The following is a 19417-nucleotide window of genomic DNA, read 5'->3' as shown; positions in this document are numbered from 1 at the left end:
ACTCGTCTAGTTTCTGCAAAATTCAACTCTCTGATGAAGCCAACAGATTTATTCGTGGCTTATTAACAAGAAACTCCCCGTCAGGGAATCGAACCCTGGTCTTCTGCGTGACAAGCAGAGATACTGTCCACTATACTAACGAGGACTCCTTCAGTATATTTAATTGGCAGGTATCTGGCCGGGGTTAAGAGGAGGTATGCACTATAATTCTGTATTATTGGGGATGAACATCACTCCGGGCCAACGTTGAGAATTTCTCCACTCCTTGGCTGAGAACCACGGTCTCGTACATGTATGTAGGAGCTGACTTCCATCCCAACCTCTTTACAAATGTCTTCAAACTCTTTCATTGTGATCAAAGTCAAATCCTGATGAAGCCGTCAGACCAAGATCATCTGCAAAGAGCAGAGGGCCATATGCCCAATGCCAAACAAGCCGCCGTTTCCGTGGTGTAGTGGTCATCACGTTCGCCTCACACGCGAAAGGTCCCCAGTTCGAAACTGGGCGGAAACAATATCGTCTTTTTTTTGGTTTACTCTGCAGCGGTATATCTTCTCTCGATTGGTCATTAAAGACCACTCGTCTAGTTTCTGCAAAATTCAACTCTCTGATGAAGCCAACAGATTTATTCGTGGCTTATTAACAAGAAACTCCCCGTCAGGGAATCGAACCCTGGTCTTCTGCGTGACAAGCAGAGATACTGTCCACTATACTAACGAGGACTCCTTGAGTATATTTAATTGGCAGGTATCTGGCCGGGGTTAAGAGGAGGTATGCACTATAATTCTGTATTATTGGGGATGAACATCACTCCGGGCCAACGTTGAGAATTTCTCCACTCCTTGGCTGAGAACCACGGTCTCGTACATGTATGTAGGAGCTGACTTCCATCCCAACCTCTTTACAAATGTCTTCAAACTCTTTCATTGTGATCAAAGTCAAATCCTGATGAAGCCGTCAGACCAAGATCATCTGCAAAGAGCAGAGGGCCATATGCCCAATGCCAAACAAGCCGCTGTTTCCGTGGTGTAGTGGTCATCACGTTCGCCTCACACGCGAAAGGTCCCCAGTTCGAAACTGGGCGGAAACAATATCGTCTTTTTTTTGGTTTACTCTGCAGCGGAATATCTTCTCTCGATTGGTCATTAAAGACCACTCGTCTAGTTTCTGCAAAATTCAACTCTCTGATGAAGCCAACAGATTTATTCGTGGCTTATTAACAAGAAACTCCCCTTCAGGGAATCGAACCCTGGTCTTCTGCGTGACAAGCAGAGATACTGTCCACTATACTAACGAGGACTCCTTGAGTATATTTAATTGGCAGGTATCTGGCCGGGGTTAAGAGGAGGTATGCACTATAATTCTGTATTATTGGGGATGAACATCACTCCGGGCCAACGTTGAGAATTTCTCCACTCCTTGGCTGAGAACCACGGTCTCGTACATGTATGTAGGAGCTGACTTCCATCCCAACCTCTTTACAAATGTCTTCAAACTCTTTCATTGTGATCAAAGTCAACTCCTGATGAAGCCGTCAGACCAAGATCATCTGCAAAGAGCAGAGGGCCATATGCCCAATGCCAAACAAGCCGCCGTTTCCGTGGTGTAGTGGTCATCACGTTCGCCTCACACGCGAAAGGTCCCCAGTTCGAAACTGGGCGGAAACACTCCAGGCTGACGTTGAGCTTTTCTCCACTCCTTGGCTGAGAACCACGCCCTTGTACATGTATGTAGGAGCTGACTTCCATCCCAACCTCTTTACAAATGTCTTCAAACTCTTTCATTGTGATCAAAGTCAAATCCTGATGAAGCCGTCAGACCAAGATCATCTGCAAAGAGCAGAGGGCCATATGCCCAATGCCAAACAAGCCGCCGTTTCCGTGGTGTAGTGGTCATCACGTTCGCCTCACACGCGAAAGGTCCCCAGTTCGAAACTGGGCGGAAACAATATCGTCTTTTTTTTGGTTTACTCTGCAGCGGAATATCTTCTCTCGATTGGTCATTAAAGACCACTCGTCTAGTTTCTGCAAAATTCAACTCTCTGATGAAGCCAACAGATTTATTCGTGGCTTATTAACAAGAAACTCCCCGTCAGGGAATCGAACCCTGGTCTTCTGCGTGACAAGCAGAGATACTGTCCACTATACTAACGAGGACTCCTTGAGTATATTTAATTGGCAGGTATCTGGCCGGGGTTAAGAGGAGGTATGCACTATAATTCTGTATTATTGGGGATGAACATCACTCCGGGCCAACGTTGAGAATTTCTCCACTCCTTGGCTGAGAACCACGGTCTCGTACATGTATGTAGGAGCTGACTTCCATCCCAACCTCTTTACAAATGTCTTCAAACTCTTTCATTGTGATCAAAGTCAACTCCTGATGAAGCCGTCAGACCAAGATCATCTGCAAAGAGCAGAGGGCCATATGCCCAATGCCAAACAAGCCGCCGTTTCCGTGGTGTAGTGGTCATCACGTTCGCCTCACACGCGAAAGGTCCCCAGTTCGAAACTGGGCGGAAACACTCCAGGCTGACGTTGAGCTTTTCTCCACTCCTTGGCTGAGAACCACGCCCTTGTACATGTATGTAGGAGCTGACTTCCATCCCAACCTCTTTACAAATGTCTTCAAACTCTTTCATTGTGATCAAAGTCAACTCCTGATGAAGCCGTCAGACCAAGATCATCTGCAAAGAGCAGAGGGCCATATGCCCAATGCCAAACAAGCCGCCGTTTCCGTGGTGTAGTGGTCATCACGTTCGCCTCACACGCGAAAGGTCCCCAGTTCGAAACTGGGCGGAAACAATATCGTTTTTTTTTTGGTTTACTCTGCAGCGGAATATCTTCTCTCGATTGGTCATTAAAGACCACTCGTCTAGTTTCTGCAAAATTTAACTCTCTGATGAAGCCAACAGATTTATTCGTGGCTTATTAACAAGAAACTCCCCGTCAGGGAATCGAACACTGGTCTTCTGCGTGACAAGCAGAGATACTGTCCACTATACTAACGAGGACTCCTTCAGTATATTTAATTGGCAGGTATCTGGCCGGGGTTAAGAGGAGGTATGCACTATAATTCTGTATTATTGGGGATGAACATCACTCCGGGCCAACGTTGAGAATTTCTCCACTCCTTGGCTGAGAACCACGGTCTCGTACATGTATGTAGGAGCTGACTTCCATCCCAACCTCTTTACAAATGTCTTCAAACTCTTTCATTGTGATCAAAGTCAAATCCTGATGAAGCCGTCAGACCAAGATCATCTGCAAAGAGCAGAGGGCCATATGCCCAATGCCAAACAAGCCGCCGTTTCCGTGGTGTAGTGGTCATCACGTTCGCCTCACACGCGAAAGGTCCCCAGTTCGAAACTGGGCGGAAACAATATCGTCTTTTTTTTGGTTTACTCTGCAGCGGTATATCTTCTCTCGATTGGTCATTAAAGACCACTCGTCTAGTTTCTGCAAAATTCAACTCTCTGATGAAGCCAACAGATTTATTCGTGGCTTATTAACAAGAAACTCCCCGTCAGGGAATCGAACCCTGGTCTTCTGCGTGACAAGCAGAGATACTGTCCACTATACTAACGAGGACTCCTTGAGTATATTTAATTGGCAGGTATCTGGCCGGGGTTAAGAGGAGGTATGCACTATAATTCTGTATTATTGGGGATGAACATCACTCCGGGCCAACGTTGAGAATTTCTCCACTCCTTGGCTGAGAACCACGGTCTCGTACATGTATGTAGGAGCTGACTTCCATCCCAACCTCTTTACAAATGTCTTCAAACTCTTTCATTGTGATCAAAGTCAAATCCTGATGAAGCCGTCAGACCAAGATCATCTGCAAAGAGCAGAGGGCCATATGCCCAATGCCAAACAAGCCGCCGTTTCCGTGGTGTAGTGGTCATCACGTTCGCCTCACACGCGAAAGGTCCCCAGTTCGAAACTGGGCGGAAACAATATCGTCTTTTTTTTGGTTTACTCTGCAGCGGAATATCTTCTCTCGATTGGTCATTAAAGACCACTCGTCTAGTTTCTGCAAAATTCAACTCTCTGATGAAGCCAACAGATTTATTCGTGGCTTATTAACAAGAAACTCCCCGTCAGGGAATCGAACCCTGGTCTTCTGCGTGACAAGCAGAGATACTGTCCACTATACTAACGAGGACTCCTTGAGTATATTTAATTGGCAGGTATCTGGCCGGGGTTAAGAGGAGGTATGCACTATAATTCTGTATTATTGGGGATGAACATCACTCCGGGCCAACGTTGAGAATTTCTCCACTCCTTGGCTGAGAACCACGGTCTCGTACATGTATGTAGGAGCTGACTTCCATCCCAACCTCTTTACAAATGTCTTCAAACTCTTTCATTGTGATCAAAGTCAACTCCTGATGAAGCCGTCAGACCAAGATCATCTGCAAAGAGCAGAGGGCCATATGCCCAATGCCAAACAAGCCGCCGTTTCCGTGGTGTAGTGGTCATCACGTTCGCCTCACACGCGAAAGGTCCCCAGTTCGAAACTGGGCGGAAACAATATCGTTTTTTTTTTGGTTTACTCTGCAGCGGAATATCTTCTCTCGATTGGTCATTAAAGACCACTCGTCTAGTTTCTGCAAAATTCAACTCTCTGATGAAGCCTACAGATTTATTCGTGGCTTATTAACAAGAAACTCCCCGTCAGGGAATCGAACCTTGGTCTTCTGCGTGACAAGCAGAGATACTGTCCACTATACTAACGAGGACTCCTTGAGTATATTTAATTGGCAGGTATCTGGCCGGGGTTAAGAGGAGGTATGCACTATAATTCTGTATTATTGGGGATGAACATCACTCCGGGCCAACGTTGAGAATTTCTCCACTCCTTGGCTGAGAACCACGGTCTCGTACATGTATGTAGGAGCTGACTTCCATCCCAACCTCTTTACAAATGTCTTCAAACTCTTTCATTGTGATCAAAGTCAACTCCTGATGAAGCCGTCAGACCAAGATCATCTGCAAAGAGCAGAGGGCCATATGCCCAATGCCAAACAAGCCGCCGTTTCCGTGGTGTAGTGGTCATCACGTTCGCCTCACACGCGAAAGGTCCCCAGTTCGAAACTGGGCGGAAACACTCCAGGCTGACGTTGAGCTTTTCTCCACTCCTTGGCTGAGAACCACGCCCTTGTACATGTATGTAGGAGCTGACTTCCATCCCAACCTCTTTACAAATGTCTTCAAACTCTTTCATTGTGATCAAAGTCAACTCCTGATGAAGCCGTCAGACCAAGATCATCTGCAAAGAGCAGAGGGCCATATGCCCAATGCCAAACAAGCCGCCTTTTCCGTGGTGTAGTGGTCATCACGTTCGCCTCACACGCGAAAGGTCCCCAGTTCGAAACTGGGCGGAAACAATATCGTTTTTTTTTTGGTTTACTCTGCAGCGGAATATCTTCTCTCGATTGGTCATTAAAGACCACTCGTCTAGTTTCTGCAAAATTCAACTCTCTGATGAAGCCTACAGATTTATTCGTGGCTTATTAACAAGAAACTCCCCGTCAGGGAATCGAACCTTGGTCTTCTGCGTGACAAGCAGAGATACTGTCCACTATACTAACGAGGACTCCTTGAGTATATTTAATTGGCAGGTATCTGGCCGGGGTTAAGAGGAGGTATGCACTATAATTCTGTATTATTGGGGATGAACATCACTCCGGGCCAACGTTGAGAATTTCTCCACTCCTTGGCTGAGAACCACGGTCTCGTACATGTATGTAGGAGCTGACTTCCATCCCAACCTCTTTACAAATGTCTTCAAACTCTTTCATTGTGATCAAAGTCAAATCCTGATGAAGCCGTCAGACCAAGATCATCTGCAAAGAGCAGAGGGCCATATGCCCAATGCCAAACAAGCCGCCGTTTCCGTGGTGTAGTGGTCATCACGTTCGCCTCACAGGCGAAAGGTCCCCAGTTCGAAACTGGGCGGAAACAATATCGTCTTTTTTTTGGTTTACTCTGCAGCGGAATATCTTCTCTCGATTGGTCATTAAAGACCACTCGTCTAGTTTCTGCAAAATTCAACTCTCTGATGAAGCCAACAGATTTATTCGTGGCTTATTAACAAGAAACTCCCCGTCAGGGAATCGAACCCTGGTCTTCTGCGTGACAAGCAGAGATACTGTCCACTATACTAACGAGGACTCCTTGAGTATATTTAATTGGCAGGTATCTGGCCGGGGTTAAGAGGAGGTATGCACTATAATTCTGTATTATTGGGGATGAACATCACTCCGGGCCAACGTTGAGAATTTCTCCACTCCTTGGCTGAGAACCACGGTCTCGTACATGTATGTAGGAGCTGACTTCCATCCCAACCTCTTTACAAATGTCTTCAAACTCTTTCATTGTGATCAAAGTCAAATCCTGATGAAGCCGTCAGACCAAGATCATCTGCAAAGAGCAGAGGGCCATATGCCCAATGCCAAACAAGCCGCCGTTTCCGTGGTGTAGTGGTCATCACGTTCGCCTCACACGCGAAAGGTCCCCAGTTCGAAACTGGGCGGAAACAATATCGTCTTTTTTTTGGTTTACTCTGCAGCGGAATATCTTCTCTCGATTGGTCATTAAAGACCACTCGTCTAGTTTCTGCAAAATTCAACTCTCTGATGAAGCCAACAGATTTATTCGTGGCTTATTAACAAGAAACTCCCCGTCAGGGAATCGAACCCTGGTCTTCTGCGTGACAAGCAGAGATACTGTCCACTATACTAACGAGGACTCCTTGAGTATATTTAATTGGCAGGTATCTGGCCGGGGTTAAGAGGAGGTATGCACTATAATTCTGTATTATTGGGGATGAACATCACTCCGGGCCAACGTTGAGAATTTCTCCACTCCTTGGCTGAGAACCACGGTCTCGTACATGTATGTAGGAGCTGACTTCCATCCCAACCTCTTTACAAATGTCTTCAAACTCTTTCATTGTGATCAAAGTCAACTCCTGATGAAGCCGTCAGACCAAGATCATCTGCAGAGAGCAGAGGGCCATTAGCCCAATGCCAAACAAGCCGCCGTTTCCGTGGTGTAGTGGTCATCACGTTCGCCTCACACGCGAAAGGTCCCCAGTTCGAAACTGGGCGGAAACACTCCAGGCTGACGTTGAGCTTTTCTCCACTCCTTGGCTGAGAACCACGCCCTTGTACATGTATGTAGGAGCTGACTTCCATCCCAACCTCTTTACAAATGTCTTCAAACTCTTTCATTGTGATCAAAGTCAACTCCTGATGAAGCCGTCAGACCAAGATCATCTGCAAAGAGCAGAGGGCCATATGCCCAATGCCAAACAAGCCACCGTTTCCGTGGTGTAGTGGTCATCACGTTCGCCTCACACGCGAAAGGTCCCCAGTTCGAAACTGGGCGGAAACAATATCGGTTTTTTTTTGGTTTACTCTGCAGCGGAATATCTTCTCTCGATTGGTCATTAAAGACCACTCGTCTAGTTTCTGCAAAATTTAACTCTCTGATGAAGCCAACAGATTTATTCGTGGCTTATTAACAAGAAACTCCCCGTCAGGGAATCGAACCCTGGTCTTCTGCGTGACAAGCAGAGATACTGTCCACTATACTAACGAGGACTCCTTCAGTATATTTAATTGGCAGGTATCTGGCCGGGGTTAAGAGGAGGTATGCACTATAATTCTGTATTATTGGGGATGAACATCACTCCGGGCCAACGTTGAGAATTTCTCCACTCCTTGGCTGAGAACCACGGTCTCGTACATGTATGTAGGAGCTGACTTCCATCCCAACCTCTTTACAAATGTCTTCAAACTCTTTCATTGTGATCAAAGTCAACTCCTGATGAAGCCGTCAGACCAAGATCATCTGCAAAGAGCAGAGGGCCATATGCCCAATGCCAAACAAGCCGCCGTTTCCGTGGTGTAGTGGTCATCACGTTCGCCTCACACGCGAAAGGTCCCCAGTTCGAAACTGGGCGGAAACACTCCAGGCTGACGTTGAGCTTTTCTCCACTCCTTGGCTGAGAACCACGCCCTTGTACATGTATGTAGGAGCTGACTTCCATCCCAACCTCTTTACAAATGTCTTCAAACTCTTTCATTGTGATCAAAGTCAACTCCTGATGAAGCCGTCAGACCAAGATCATCTGCAAAGAGCAGAGGGCCATATGCCCAATGCCAAACAAGCCGCCGTTTCCGTGGTGTAGTGGTCATCACGTTCGCCTCACACGCGAAAGGTCCCCAGTTCGAAACTGGGCGGAAACAATATCGTTTTTTTTTTGGTTTACTCTGCAGCGGAATATCTTCTCTCGATTGGTCATTAAAGACCACTCGTCTAGTTTCTGCAAAATTTAACTCTCTGATGAAGCCAACAGATTTATTCGTGGCTTATTAACAAGAAACTCCCCGTCAGGGAATCGAACACTGGTCTTCTGCGTGACAAGCAGAGATACTGTCCACTATACTAACGAGGACTCCTTCAGTATATTTAATTGGCAGGTATCTGGCCGGGGTTAAGAGGAGGTATGCACTATAATTCTGTATTATTGGGGATGAACATCACTCCGGGCCAACGTTGAGAATTTCTCCACTCCTTGGCTGAGAACCACGGTCTCGTACATGTATGTAGGAGCTGACTTCCATCCCAACCTCTTTACAAATGTCTTCAAACTCTTTCATTGTGATCAAAGTCAAATCCTGATGAAGCCGTCAGACCAAGATCATCTGCAAAGAGCAGAGGGCCATATGCCCAATGCCAAACAAGCCGCCGTTTCCGTGGTGTAGTGGTCATCACGTTCGCCTCACACGCGAAAGGTCCCCAGTTCGAAACTGGGCGGAAACAATATCGTCTTTTTTTTGGTTTACTCTGCAGCGGTATATCTTCTCTCGATTGGTCATTAAAGACCACTCGTCTAGTTTCTGCAAAATTCAACTCTCTGATGAAGCCAACAGATTTATTCGTGGCTTATTAACAAGAAACTCCCCGTCAGGGAATCGAACCCTGGTCTTCTGCGTGACAAGCAGAGATACTGTCCACTATACTAACGAGGACTCCTTGAGTATATTTAATTGGCAGGTATCTGGCCGGGGTTAAGAGGAGGTATGCACTATAATTCTGTATTATTGGGGATGAACATCACTCCGGGCCAACGTTGAGAATTTCTCCACTCCTTGGCTGAGAACCACGGTCTCGTACATGTATGTAGGAGCTGACTTCCATCCCAACCTCTTTACAAATGTCTTCAAACTCTTTCATTGTGATCAAAGTCAAATCCTGATGAAGCCGTCAGACCAAGATCATCTGCAAAGAGCAGAGGGCCATATGCCCAATGCCAAACAAGCCGCCGTTTCCGTGGTGTAGTGGTCATCACGTTCGCCTCACACGCGAAAGGTCCCCAGTTCGAAACTGGGCGGAAACAATATCGTCTTTTTTTTGGTTTACTCTGCAGCGGAATATCTTCTCTCGATTGGTCATTAAAGACCACTCGTCTAGTTTCTGCAAAATTCAACTCTCTGATGAAGCCAACAGATTTATTCGTGGCTTATTAACAAGAAACTCCCCGTCAGGGAATCGAACCCTGGTCTTCTGCGTGACAAGCAGAGATACTGTCCACTATACTAACGAGGACTCCTTGAGTATATTTAATTGGCAGGTATCTGGCCGGGGTTAAGAGGAGGTATGCACTATAATTCTGTATTATTGGGGATGAACATCACTCCGGGCCAACGTTGAGAATTTCTCCACTCCTTGGCTGAGAACCACGGTCTCGTACATGTATGTAGGAGCTGACTTCCATCCCAACCTCTTTACAAATGTCTTCAAACTCTTTCATTGTGATCAAAGTCAACTCCTGATGAAGCCGTCAGACCAAGATCATCTGCAAAGAGCAGAGGGCCATATGCCCAATGCCAAACAAGCCGCCGTTTCCGTGGTGTAGTGGTCATCACGTTCGCCTCACACGCGAAAGGTCCCCAGTTCGAAACTGGGCGGAAACAATATCGTTTTTTTTTTGGTTTACTCTGCAGCGGAATATCTTCTCTCGATTGGTCATTAAAGACCACTCGTCTAGTTTCTGCAAAATTCAACTCTCTGATGAAGCCTACAGATTTATTCGTGGCTTATTAACAAGAAACTCCCCGTCAGGGAATCGAACCTTGGTCTTCTGCGTGACAAGCAGAGATACTGTCCACTATACTAACGAGGACTCCTTGAGTATATTTAATTGGCAGGTATCTGGCCGGGGTTAAGAGGAGGTATGCACTATAATTCTGTATTATTGGGGATGAACATCACTCCGGGCCAACGTTGAGAATTTCTCCACTCCTTGGCTGAGAACCACGGTCTCGTACATGTATGTAGGAGCTGACTTCCATCCCAACCTCTTTACAAATGTCTTCAAACTCTTTCATTGTGATCAAAGTCAACTCCTGATGAAGCCGTCAGACCAAGATCATCTGCAAAGAGCAGAGGGCCATATGCCCAATGCCAAACAAGCCGCCGTTTCCGTGGTGTAGTGGTCATCACGTTCGCCTCACACGCGAAAGGTCCCCAGTTCGAAACTGGGCGGAAACACTCCAGGCTGACGTTGAGCTTTTCTCCACTCCTTGGCTGAGAACCACGCCCTTGTACATGTATGTAGGAGCTGACTTCCATCCCAACCTCTTTACAAATGTCTTCAAACTCTTTCATTGTGATCAAAGTCAACTCCTGATGAAGCCGTCAGACCAAGATCATCTGCAAAGAGCAGAGGGCCATATGCCCAATGCCAAACAAGCCGCCGTTTCCGTGGTGTAGTGGTCATCACGTTCGCCTCACACGCGAAAGGTCCCCAGTTCGAAAATGGGCGGAAACAATATCGTTTTTTTTTTGGTTTACTCTGCAGCGGAATATCTTCTCTCGATTGGTCATTAAAGACCACTCGTCTAGTTTCTGCAAAATTCAACTCTCTGATGAAGCCTACAGATTTATTCGTGGCTTATTAACAAGAAACTCCCCGTCAGGGAATCGAACCTTGGTCTTCTGCGTGACAAGCAGAGATACTGTCCACTATACTAACGAGGACTCCTTGAGTATATTTAATTGGCAGGTATCTGGCCGGGGTTAAGAGGAGGTATGCACTATAATTCTGTATTATTGGGGATGAACATCACTCCGGGCCAACGTTGAGAATTTCTCCACTCCTTGGCTGAGAACCACGGTCTCGTACATGTATGTAGGAGCTGACTTCCATCCCAACCTCTTTACAAATGTCTTCAAACTCTTTCATTGTGATCAAAGTCAAATCCTGATGAAGCCGTCAGACCAAGATCATCTGCAAAGAGCAGAGGGCCATATGCCCAATGCCAAACAAGCCGCCGTTTCCGTGGTGTAGTGGTCATCACGTTCGCCTCACAGGCGAAAGGTCCCCAGTTCGAAACTGGGCGGAAACAATATCGTCTTTTTTTTGGTTTACTCTGCAGCGGAATATCTTCTCTCGATTGGTCATTAAAGACCACTCGTCTAGTTTCTGCAAAATTCAACTCTCTGATGAAGCCAACAGATTTATTCGTGGCTTATTAACAAGAAACTCCCCGTCAGGGAATCGAACCCTGGTCTTCTGCGTGACAAGCAGAGATACTGTCCACTATACTAACGAGGACTCCTTGAGTATATTTAATTGGCAGGTATCTGGCCGGGGTTAAGAGGAGGTATGCACTATAATTCTGTATTATTGGGGATGAACATCACTCCGGGCCAACGTTGAGAATTTCTCCACTCCTTGGCTGAGAACCACGGTCTCGTACATGTATGTAGGAGCTGACTTCCATCCCAACCTCTTTACAAATGTCTTCAAACTCTTTCATTGTGATCAAAGTCAAATCCTGATGAAGCCGTCAGACCAAGATCATCTGCAAAGAGCAGAGGGCCATATGCCCAATGCCAAACAAGCCGCCGTTTCCGTGGTGTAGTGGTCATCACGTTCGCCTCACACGCGAAAGGTCCCCAGTTCGAAACTGGGCGGAAACAATATCGTCTTTTTTTTGGTTTACTCTGCAGCGGTATATCTTCTCTCGATTGGTCATTAAAGACCACTCGTCTAGTTTCTGCAAAATTCAACTCTCTGATGAAGCCAACAGATTTATTCGTGGCTTATTAACAAGAAACTCCCCGTCAGGGAATCGAACCCTGGTCTTCTGCGTGACAAGCAGAGATACTGTCCACTATACTAACGAGGACTCCTTGAGTATATTTAATTGGCAGGTATCTGGCCGGGGTTAAGAGGAGGTATGCACTATAATTCTGTATTATTGGGGATGAACATCACTCCGGGCCAACGTTGAGAATTTCTCCACTCCTTGGCTGAGAACCACGGTCTTGTACATGTATGTAGGAGCTGACTTCCATCCCAACCTCTTTACAAATGTCTTCAAACTCTTTCATTGTGATCAAAGTCAAATCCTGATGAAGCCGTCAGACCAAGATCATCTGCAAAGAGCAGAGGGCCATATGCCCAATGCCAAACAAGCCGCCGTTTCCGTGGTGTAGTGGTCATCACGTTCGCCTCACACGCGAAAGGTCCCCAGTTCGAAACTGGGCGGAAACAATATCGTCTTTTTTTTGGTTTACTCTGCAGCGGAATATCTTCTCTCGATTGGTCATTAAAGACCACTCGTCTAGTTTCTGCAAAATTCAACTCTCTGATGAAGCCAACAGATTTATTCGTGGCTTATTAACAAGAAACTCCCCGTCAGGGAATCGAACCCTGGTCTTCTGCGTGACAAGCAGAGATACTGTCCACTATACTAACGAGGACTCCTTGAGTATATTTAATTGGCAGGTATCTGGCCGGGGTTAAGAGGAGGTATGCACTATAATTCTGTATTATTGGGGATGAACATCACTCCGGGCCAACGTTGAGAATTTCTCCACTCCTTGGCTGAGAACCACGGTCTCGTACATGTATGTAGGAGCTGACTTCCATCCCAACCTCTTTACAAATGTCTTCAAACTCTTTCATTGTGATCAAAGTCAACTCCTGATGAAGCCGTCAGACCAAGATCATCTGCAAAGAGCAGAGGGCCATATGCCCAATGCCAAACAAGCCGCCGTTTCCGTGGTGTAGTGGTCATCACGTTCGCCTCACACGCGAAAGGTCCCCAGTTCGAAACTGGGCGGAAACAATATCGTTTTTTTTTTGGTTTACTCTGCAGCGGAATATCTTCTCTCGATTGGTCATTAAAGACCACTCGTCTAGTTTCTGCAAAATTCAACTCTCTGATGAAGCCTACAGATTTATTCGTGGCTTATTAACAAGAAACTCCCCGTCAGGGAATCGAACCTTGGTCTTCTGCGTGACAAGCAGAGATACTGTCCACTATACTAACGAGGACTCCTTGAGTATATTTAATTGGCAGGTATCTGGCCGGGGTTAAGAGGAGGTATGCACTATAATTCTGTATTATTGGGGATGAACATCACTCCGGGCCAACGTTGAGAATTTCTCCACTCCTTGGCTGAGAACCACGGTCTCGTACATGTATGTAGGAGCTGACTTCCATCCCAACCTCTTTACAAATGTCTTCAAACTCTTTCATTGTGATCAAAGTCAACTCCTGATGAAGCCGTCAGACCAAGATCATCTGCAAAGAGCAGAGGGCCATATGCCCAATGCCAAACAAGCCGCCGTTTCCGTGGTGTAGTGGTCATCACGTTCGCCTCACACGCGAAAGGTCCCCAGTTCGAAACTGGGCGGAAACACTCCAGGCTGACGTTGAGCTTTTCTCCACTCCTTGGCTGAGAACCACGCCCTTGTACATGTATGTAGGAGCTGACTTCCATCCCAACCTCTTTACAAATGTCTTCAAACTCTTTCATTGTGATCAAAGTCAACTCCTGATGAAGCCGTCAGACCAAGATCATCTGCAAAGAGCAGAGGGCCATATGCCCAATGCCAAACAAGCCGCCGTTTCCGTGGTGTAGTGGTCATCACGTTCGCCTCACACGCGAAAGGTCCCCAGTTCGAAACTGGGCGGAAACAATATCGTTTTTTTTTTGGTTTACTCTGCAGCGGAATATCTTCTCTCGATTGGTCATTAAAGACCACTCGTCTAGTTTCTGCAAAATTCAACTCTCTGATGAAGCCTACAGATTTATTCGTGGCTTATTAACAAGAAACTCCCCGTCAGGGAATCGAACCTTGGTCTTCTGCGTGACAAGCAGAGATACTGTCCACTATACTAACGAGGACTCCTTGAGTATATTTAATTGGCAGGTATCTGGCCGGGGTTAAGAGGAGGTATGCACTATAATTCTGTATTATTGGGGATGAACATCACTCCGGGCCAACGTTGAGAATTTCTCCACTCCTTGGCTGAGAACCACGGTCTCGTACATGTATGTAGGAGCTGACTTCCATCCCAACCTCTTTACAAATGTCTTCAAACTCTTTCATTGTGATCAAAGTCAAATCCTGATGAAGCCGTCAGACCAAGATCATCTGCAAAGAGCAGAGGGCCATATGCCCAATGCCAAACAAGCCGCCGTTTCCGTGGTGTAGTGGTCATCACGTTCGCCTCACAGGCGAAAGGTCCCCAGTTCGAAACTGGGCGGAAACAATATCGTCTTTTTTTTGGTTTACTCTGCAGCGGAATATCTTCTCTCGATTGGTCATTAAAGACCACTCGTCTAGTTTCTGCAAAATTCAACTCTCTGATGAAGCCAACAGATTTATTCGTGGCTTATTAACAAGAAACTCCCCGTCAGGGAATCGAACCCTGGTCTTCTGCGTGACAAGCAGAGATACTGTCCACTATACTAACGAGGACTCCTTGAGTATATTTAATTGGCAGGTATCTGGCCGGGGTTAAGAGGAGGTATGCACTATAATTCTGTATTATTGGGGATGAACATCACTCCGGGCCAACGTTGAGAATTTCTCCACTCCTTGGCTGAGAACCACGGTCTCGTACATGTATGTAGGAGCTGACTTCCATCCCAACCTCTTTACAAATGTCTTCAAACTCTTTCATTGTGATCAAAGTCAAATCCTGATGAAGCCGTCAGACCAAGATCATCTGCAAAGAGCAGAGGGCCATATGCCCAATGCCAAACAAGCCGCCGTTTCCGTGGTGTAGTGGTCATCACGTTCGCCTCACACGCGAAAGGTCCCCAGTTCGAAACTGGGCGGAAACAATATCGTCTTTTTTTTGGTTTACTCTGCAGCGGAATATCTTCTCTCGATTGGTCATTAAAGACCACTCGTCTAGTTTCTGCAAAATTCAACTCTCTGATGAAGCCAACAGATTTATTCGTGGCTTATTAACAAGAAACTCCCCGTCAGGGAATCGAACCCTGGTCTTCTGCGTGACAAGCAGAGATACTGTCCACTATACTAACGAGGACTCCTTGAGTATATTTAATTGGCAGGTATCTGGCCGGGGTTAAGAGGAGGTATGCACTATAATTCTGTATTATTGGGGATGAACATCACTCCGGGCCAACGTTGAGAATTTCTCCACTCCTTGGCTGAGAACCACGGTCTCGTACATGTATGTAGGAGCTGACTTCCATCCCAACCTCTTTACAAATGTCTTCAAACTCTTTCATTGTGATCAAAGTCAACTCCTGATGAAGCCGTCAGACCAAGATCATCTGCAGAGAGCAGAGGGCCATTAGCCCAATGCCGAACAAGCCGCCGTTTCCGTGGTGTAGTGGTCATCACGTTCGCCTCACACGCGAAAGGTCCCCAGTTCGAAACTGGGCGGAAACACTCCAGGCTGACGTTGAGCTTTTCTCCACTCCTTGGCTGAGAACCACGCCCTTGTACATGTATGTAGGAGCTGACTTCCATCCCAACCTCTTTACAAATGTCTTCAAACTCTTTCATTGTGATCAAAGTCAACTCCTGATGAAGCCGTCAGACCAAGATCATCTGCAAAGAGCAGAGGGCCATATGCCCAATGCCAAACAAGCCACCGTTTCCGTGGTGTAGTGGTCATCACGTTCGCCTCACACGCGAAAGGTCCCCAGTTCGAAACTGGGCGGAAACAATATCGGTTTTTTTTTGGTTTACTCTGCAGCGGAATATCTTCTCTCGATTGGTCATTAAAGACCACTCGTCTAGTTTCTGCAAAATTTAACTCTCTGATGAAGCCAACAGATTTATTCGTGGCTTATTAACAAGAAACTCCCCGTCAGGGAATCGAACCCTGGTCTTCTGCGTGACAAGCAGAGATACTGTCCACTATACTAACGAGGACTCCTTCAGTATATTTAATTGGCAGGTATCTGGCCGGGGTTAAGAGGAGGTATGCACTATAATTCTGTATTATTGGGGATGAACATCACTCCGGGCCAACGTTGAGAATTTCTCCACTCCTTGGCTGAGAACCACGGTCTCGTACATGTATGTAGGAGCTGACTTCCATCCCAACCTCTTTACAAATGTCTTCAAACTCTTTCATTGTGATCAAAGTCAACTCCTGATGAAGCCGTCAGACCAAGATCATCTGCAAAGAGCAGAGGGCCATATGCCCAATGCCAAACAAGCCGCCGTTTCCGTGGTGTAGTGGTCATCACGTTCGCCTCACACGCGAAAGGTCCCCAGTTCGAAACTGGGCGGAAACACTCCAGGCTGACGTTGAGCTTTTCTCCACTCCTTGGCTGAGAACCACGCCCTTGTACATGTATGTAGGAGCTGACTTCCATCCCAACCTCTTTACAAATGTCTTCAAACTCTTTCATTGTGATCAAAGTCAACTCCTGATGAAGCCGTCAGACCAAGATCATCTGCAAAGAGCAGAGGGCCATATGCCCAATGCCAAACAAGCCACCGTTTCCGTGGTGTAGTGGTCATCACGTTCGCCTCACACGCGAAAGGTCCCCAGTTCGAAACTGGGCAGAAACAATATCGTTTTTTTTTTGGTTTACTCTGCAGCGGAATATCTTCTCTCGATTGGTCATTAAAGACCACTCGTCTAGTTTCTGCAAAATTCAACTCTCTGATGAAGCCAACAGATTTATTCGTGGCTTATTAACAAGAAACTCCCCGTCAGGGAATCGAACCCTGGTCTTCTGCGTGACAAGCAGAGATACTGTCCACTATACTAACGAGGACTCCTTCAGTATATTTAATTGGCAGGTATCTGGCCGGGGTTAAGAGGAGGTATGCACTATAATTCTGTATTATTGGGGATGAACATCACTCCGGGCCAACGTTGAGAATTTCTCCACTCCTTGGCTGAGAACCACGGTCTCGTACATGTATGTAGGAGCTGACTTCCATCCCAACCTCTTTACAAATGTCTTCAAACTCTTTCATTGTGATCAAAGTCAAATCCTGATGAAGCCGTCAGACCAAGATCATCTGCAAAGAGCAGAGGGCCATATGCCCAATGCCAAACAAGCCGCCGTTTCCGTGGTGTAGTGGTCATCACGTTCGCCTCACAGGCGAAAGGTCCCCAGTTCGAAACTGGGCGGAAACAATATCGTCTTTTTTTTGGTTTACTCTGCAGCGGAATATCTTCTCTCGATTGGTCATTAAAGACCACTCGTCTAGTTTCTGCAAAATTCAACTCTCTGATGAAGCCAACAGATTTATTCGTGGCTTATTAACAAGAAACTCCCCGTCAGGGAATCGAACCCTGGTCTTCTGCGTGACAAGCAGAGATACTGTCCACTATACTAACGAGGACTCCTTGAGTATATTTAATTGGCAGGTATCTGGCCGGGGTTAAGAGGAGGTATGCACTATAATTCTGTATTATTGGGGATGAACATCACTCCGGGCCAACGTTGAGAATTTCTCCACTCCTTGGCTGAGAACCACGGTCTCGTACATGTATGTAGGAGCTGACTTCCATCCCAACCTCTTTACAAATGTCTTCAAACTCTTTCATTGTGATCAAAGTCAAATCCTGATGAAGCCGTCAGACCAAGATCATCTGCAAAGAGCAGAGGGCCATATGCCCAATGCCAAACAAGCCGCCGTTTCCGTGGTGTAGTGGTCATCACGTTCGCCTCACACGCGAAAGGTCCCCAGTTCGAAACTGGGCGGAAACAATATCGTCTTTTTTTTGGTTTACTCTGCAGCGGAATATCTTCTCTCGATTGGTCATTAAAGACCACTCGTCTAGTTTCTGCAAAATTCAACTCTCTGATGAAGCCAACAGATTTATTCGTGGCTTATTAACAAGAAACTCCCCGTCAGGGAATCGAACCCTGGTCTTCTGCGTGACAAGCAGAGATACTGTCCACTATACTAACGAGGACTCCTTGAGTATATTTAATTGGCAGGTATCTGGCCGGGGTTAAGAGGAGGTATGCACTATAATTCTGTATTATTGGGGATGAACATCACTCCGGGCCAACGTTGAGAATTTCTCCACTCCTTGGCTGAGAACCACGGTCTTGTACATGTATGTAGGAGCTGACTTCCATCCCAACCTCTTTACAAATGTCTTCAAACTCTTTCATTGTGATCAAAGTCAAATCCTGATGAAGCCGTCAGACCAAGATCATCTGCAAAGAGCAGAGGGCCATATGCCCAATGCCAAACAAGCCGCCGTTTCCGTGGTGTAGTGGTCATCACGTTCGCCTCACACGCGAAAGGTCCCCAGTTCGAAACTGGGCGGAAACAATATCGTCTTTTTTTTGGTTTACTCTGCAGCGGAATATCTTCTCTCGATTGGTCATTAAAGACCACTCGTCTAGTTTCTGCAAAATTCAACTCTCTGATGAAGCCAACAGATTTATTCGTGGCTTATTAACAAGAAACTCCCCGTCAGGGAATCGAACCCTGGTCTTCTGCGTGACAAGCAGAGATACTGTCCACTATACTAACGAGGACTCCTTGAGTATATTTAATTGGCAGGTATCTGGCCGGGGTTAAGAGGAGGTATGCACTATAATTCTGTATTATTGGGGATGAACATCACTCCGGGCCAACGTTGAGAATTTCTCCACTCCTTGGCTGAGAACCACGGTCTCGTACATGTATGTAGGAGCTGACTTCCATCCCAACCTCTTTACAAATGTCTTCAAACTCTTTCATTGTGATCAAAGTCAACTCCTGATGAAGCCGTCAGACCAAGATCATCTGCAAAGAGCAGAGGGCCATATGCCCAATGCCAAACAAGCCGCCGTTTCCGTGGTGTAGTGGTCATCACGTTCGCCTCACACGCGAAAGGTCCCCAGTTCGAAACTGGGCGGAAACAATATCGTTTTTTTTTTGGTTTACTCTGCAGCGGAATATCTTCTCTCGATTGGTCATTAAAGACCACTCGTCTAGTTTCTGCAAAATTCAACTCTCTGATGAAGCCTACAGATTTATTCGTGGCTTATTAACAAGAAACTCCCCGTCAGGGAATCGAACCTTGGTCTTCTGCGTGACAAGCAGAGATACTGTCCACTATACTAACGAGGACTCCTTGAGTATATTTAAT

General features: G+C 46.4%; 31 non-coding genes across 31 annotated transcripts; all 31 read left to right on the top strand.

Moving 5' to 3' along the window:
* The first annotated feature begins 440 nt into the window (after nt 1-440).
* On the top strand, nt 441-513 carry trnav-cac (transfer RNA valine (anticodon CAC)). Its single transcript has one exon. It is a non-coding gene; the product is annotated as a tRNA-Val (tRNA).
* Nucleotides 514-1017: 504 nt separating this feature from the next.
* Nucleotides 1018-1090, top strand: trnav-cac (transfer RNA valine (anticodon CAC)). Its single transcript has one exon. It is a non-coding gene; the product is annotated as a tRNA-Val (tRNA).
* A 504-nt stretch (nt 1091-1594) lies between these two features.
* Nucleotides 1595-1667, top strand: trnav-cac (transfer RNA valine (anticodon CAC)). The gene has a single exon. It is a non-coding gene; the product is annotated as a tRNA-Val (tRNA).
* A 207-nt stretch (nt 1668-1874) lies between these two features.
* On the top strand, nt 1875-1947 carry trnav-cac (transfer RNA valine (anticodon CAC)). The gene has a single exon. It is a non-coding gene; the product is annotated as a tRNA-Val (tRNA).
* Nucleotides 1948-2451: 504 nt separating this feature from the next.
* Nucleotides 2452-2524, top strand: trnav-cac (transfer RNA valine (anticodon CAC)). The gene has a single exon. It is a non-coding gene; the product is annotated as a tRNA-Val (tRNA).
* A 207-nt stretch (nt 2525-2731) lies between these two features.
* Nucleotides 2732-2804, top strand: trnav-cac (transfer RNA valine (anticodon CAC)). Its single transcript has one exon. It is a non-coding gene; the product is annotated as a tRNA-Val (tRNA).
* A 504-nt stretch (nt 2805-3308) lies between these two features.
* Nucleotides 3309-3381, top strand: trnav-cac (transfer RNA valine (anticodon CAC)). Its single transcript has one exon. It is a non-coding gene; the product is annotated as a tRNA-Val (tRNA).
* Nucleotides 3382-3885: 504 nt separating this feature from the next.
* Nucleotides 3886-3958, top strand: trnav-cac (transfer RNA valine (anticodon CAC)). The gene has a single exon. It is a non-coding gene; the product is annotated as a tRNA-Val (tRNA).
* A 504-nt stretch (nt 3959-4462) lies between these two features.
* On the top strand, nt 4463-4535 carry trnav-cac (transfer RNA valine (anticodon CAC)). Its single transcript has one exon. It is a non-coding gene; the product is annotated as a tRNA-Val (tRNA).
* Nucleotides 4536-5039: 504 nt separating this feature from the next.
* trnav-cac (transfer RNA valine (anticodon CAC)) lies at nt 5040-5112 on the top strand. Its single transcript has one exon. It is a non-coding gene; the product is annotated as a tRNA-Val (tRNA).
* Nucleotides 5113-6473: 1361 nt separating this feature from the next.
* On the top strand, nt 6474-6546 carry trnav-cac (transfer RNA valine (anticodon CAC)). Its single transcript has one exon. It is a non-coding gene; the product is annotated as a tRNA-Val (tRNA).
* A 504-nt stretch (nt 6547-7050) lies between these two features.
* On the top strand, nt 7051-7123 carry trnav-cac (transfer RNA valine (anticodon CAC)). The gene has a single exon. It is a non-coding gene; the product is annotated as a tRNA-Val (tRNA).
* Nucleotides 7124-7330: 207 nt separating this feature from the next.
* On the top strand, nt 7331-7403 carry trnav-cac (transfer RNA valine (anticodon CAC)). The gene has a single exon. It is a non-coding gene; the product is annotated as a tRNA-Val (tRNA).
* A 504-nt stretch (nt 7404-7907) lies between these two features.
* trnav-cac (transfer RNA valine (anticodon CAC)) lies at nt 7908-7980 on the top strand. The gene has a single exon. It is a non-coding gene; the product is annotated as a tRNA-Val (tRNA).
* A 207-nt stretch (nt 7981-8187) lies between these two features.
* trnav-cac (transfer RNA valine (anticodon CAC)) lies at nt 8188-8260 on the top strand. Its single transcript has one exon. It is a non-coding gene; the product is annotated as a tRNA-Val (tRNA).
* A 504-nt stretch (nt 8261-8764) lies between these two features.
* On the top strand, nt 8765-8837 carry trnav-cac (transfer RNA valine (anticodon CAC)). The gene has a single exon. It is a non-coding gene; the product is annotated as a tRNA-Val (tRNA).
* A 504-nt stretch (nt 8838-9341) lies between these two features.
* On the top strand, nt 9342-9414 carry trnav-cac (transfer RNA valine (anticodon CAC)). The gene has a single exon. It is a non-coding gene; the product is annotated as a tRNA-Val (tRNA).
* Nucleotides 9415-9918: 504 nt separating this feature from the next.
* trnav-cac (transfer RNA valine (anticodon CAC)) lies at nt 9919-9991 on the top strand. Its single transcript has one exon. It is a non-coding gene; the product is annotated as a tRNA-Val (tRNA).
* Nucleotides 9992-10495: 504 nt separating this feature from the next.
* On the top strand, nt 10496-10568 carry trnav-cac (transfer RNA valine (anticodon CAC)). The gene has a single exon. It is a non-coding gene; the product is annotated as a tRNA-Val (tRNA).
* A 1361-nt stretch (nt 10569-11929) lies between these two features.
* trnav-cac (transfer RNA valine (anticodon CAC)) lies at nt 11930-12002 on the top strand. The gene has a single exon. It is a non-coding gene; the product is annotated as a tRNA-Val (tRNA).
* A 504-nt stretch (nt 12003-12506) lies between these two features.
* On the top strand, nt 12507-12579 carry trnav-cac (transfer RNA valine (anticodon CAC)). The gene has a single exon. It is a non-coding gene; the product is annotated as a tRNA-Val (tRNA).
* Nucleotides 12580-13083: 504 nt separating this feature from the next.
* trnav-cac (transfer RNA valine (anticodon CAC)) lies at nt 13084-13156 on the top strand. Its single transcript has one exon. It is a non-coding gene; the product is annotated as a tRNA-Val (tRNA).
* A 504-nt stretch (nt 13157-13660) lies between these two features.
* trnav-cac (transfer RNA valine (anticodon CAC)) lies at nt 13661-13733 on the top strand. The gene has a single exon. It is a non-coding gene; the product is annotated as a tRNA-Val (tRNA).
* A 207-nt stretch (nt 13734-13940) lies between these two features.
* On the top strand, nt 13941-14013 carry trnav-cac (transfer RNA valine (anticodon CAC)). Its single transcript has one exon. It is a non-coding gene; the product is annotated as a tRNA-Val (tRNA).
* A 1081-nt stretch (nt 14014-15094) lies between these two features.
* trnav-cac (transfer RNA valine (anticodon CAC)) lies at nt 15095-15167 on the top strand. Its single transcript has one exon. It is a non-coding gene; the product is annotated as a tRNA-Val (tRNA).
* A 504-nt stretch (nt 15168-15671) lies between these two features.
* Nucleotides 15672-15744, top strand: trnav-cac (transfer RNA valine (anticodon CAC)). The gene has a single exon. It is a non-coding gene; the product is annotated as a tRNA-Val (tRNA).
* Nucleotides 15745-15951: 207 nt separating this feature from the next.
* trnav-cac (transfer RNA valine (anticodon CAC)) lies at nt 15952-16024 on the top strand. The gene has a single exon. It is a non-coding gene; the product is annotated as a tRNA-Val (tRNA).
* A 504-nt stretch (nt 16025-16528) lies between these two features.
* Nucleotides 16529-16601, top strand: trnav-cac (transfer RNA valine (anticodon CAC)). The gene has a single exon. It is a non-coding gene; the product is annotated as a tRNA-Val (tRNA).
* A 1361-nt stretch (nt 16602-17962) lies between these two features.
* trnav-cac (transfer RNA valine (anticodon CAC)) lies at nt 17963-18035 on the top strand. Its single transcript has one exon. It is a non-coding gene; the product is annotated as a tRNA-Val (tRNA).
* A 504-nt stretch (nt 18036-18539) lies between these two features.
* Nucleotides 18540-18612, top strand: trnav-cac (transfer RNA valine (anticodon CAC)). The gene has a single exon. It is a non-coding gene; the product is annotated as a tRNA-Val (tRNA).
* Nucleotides 18613-19116: 504 nt separating this feature from the next.
* Nucleotides 19117-19189, top strand: trnav-cac (transfer RNA valine (anticodon CAC)). The gene has a single exon. It is a non-coding gene; the product is annotated as a tRNA-Val (tRNA).
* Nucleotides 19190-19417: the final 228 nt, after the last annotated feature.

The sequence above is a fragment of the Pungitius pungitius genome, unplaced genomic scaffold (assembly GCF_949316345.1).
Source record: "Pungitius pungitius unplaced genomic scaffold, fPunPun2.1 scaffold_25, whole genome shotgun sequence".
NCBI lineage: Eukaryota > Metazoa > Chordata > Actinopteri > Perciformes > Gasterosteidae > Pungitius > Pungitius pungitius.
The sequence above is the reverse complement of the archived record's forward strand: the minus strand, read 5'-3'. Positions and strand labels throughout refer to the sequence as shown.